Consider the following 884-nt stretch of genomic DNA (forward strand, 5'->3'; position numbering starts at 1 on the left):
TAATCGTATAACTCGGAAAAACTATAACCGATTTGCATGCAAACAACCTTGTGCTCTTGATACCGCTTGTAAGAAATATATATCTCATTATTTAACATATTTATATATGTTTCAAATTAATTTAATCATAAAATTAATTACAAATCTTATGCATGCAAACTAAATAAGAAGAGATAAGAAAATCAATTTCTCACCATCTAAATTTTGGTCAAATGGGCACAAACAAGATCTCCTTCTTGTTAGTTCTTGAGCTTTCCAATATTGGATGAACATTCATGGCTTCAAAATAGAAGCCCTCCAATTAGTAGCACCCAAGACTATCCCTTAATCCCACAAACTAATATGTACTAGATATTTGTAATGTGGTTTACCTTAAAATTGATTACTAATACTCATATACTACTATTAGTATTATTAGTTATTGATTCATACAAATTAGATTCATCATACTTGATTTTATGATGAACAAGAGAGAGAAGTTTATGTTTTTCTTAAAACATGAGAGAATAGGAAAAATTAAGAGAAAAACTCTCTAAAAACCCTCACAAAACCGGTGGCCTCTTATGGTTTTTAGACCATAATTATTTTTCTTTTTGTCTTCACAAGCCAAATGTGTAAGCCTTTGTCCATAGTCATGTCACTATCAAGCATATTGGACAAATGAATAAGACAAATGGAAAAGGACAAAACTTCTCACAATGCCCATCAATTTCGGTTTATATGTGTAATATGGAGTCCATTTTATTTTTGTCAATTGTAGAATTGTATGTCATGTGACATGTGACATGTGACATGTCTTATGTCATGTTTTAATTTAAAATGCATATTTAACAAATTAAATATCATTTACAAATTAAATAAATCACATTTAATAAATTGACTAG

This window comes from Silene latifolia, chromosome 11 (genome assembly GCF_048544455.1).
Source record: "Silene latifolia isolate original U9 population chromosome 11, ASM4854445v1, whole genome shotgun sequence".
Classification (NCBI taxonomy): Eukaryota; Viridiplantae; Streptophyta; class Magnoliopsida; order Caryophyllales; family Caryophyllaceae; genus Silene; species Silene latifolia.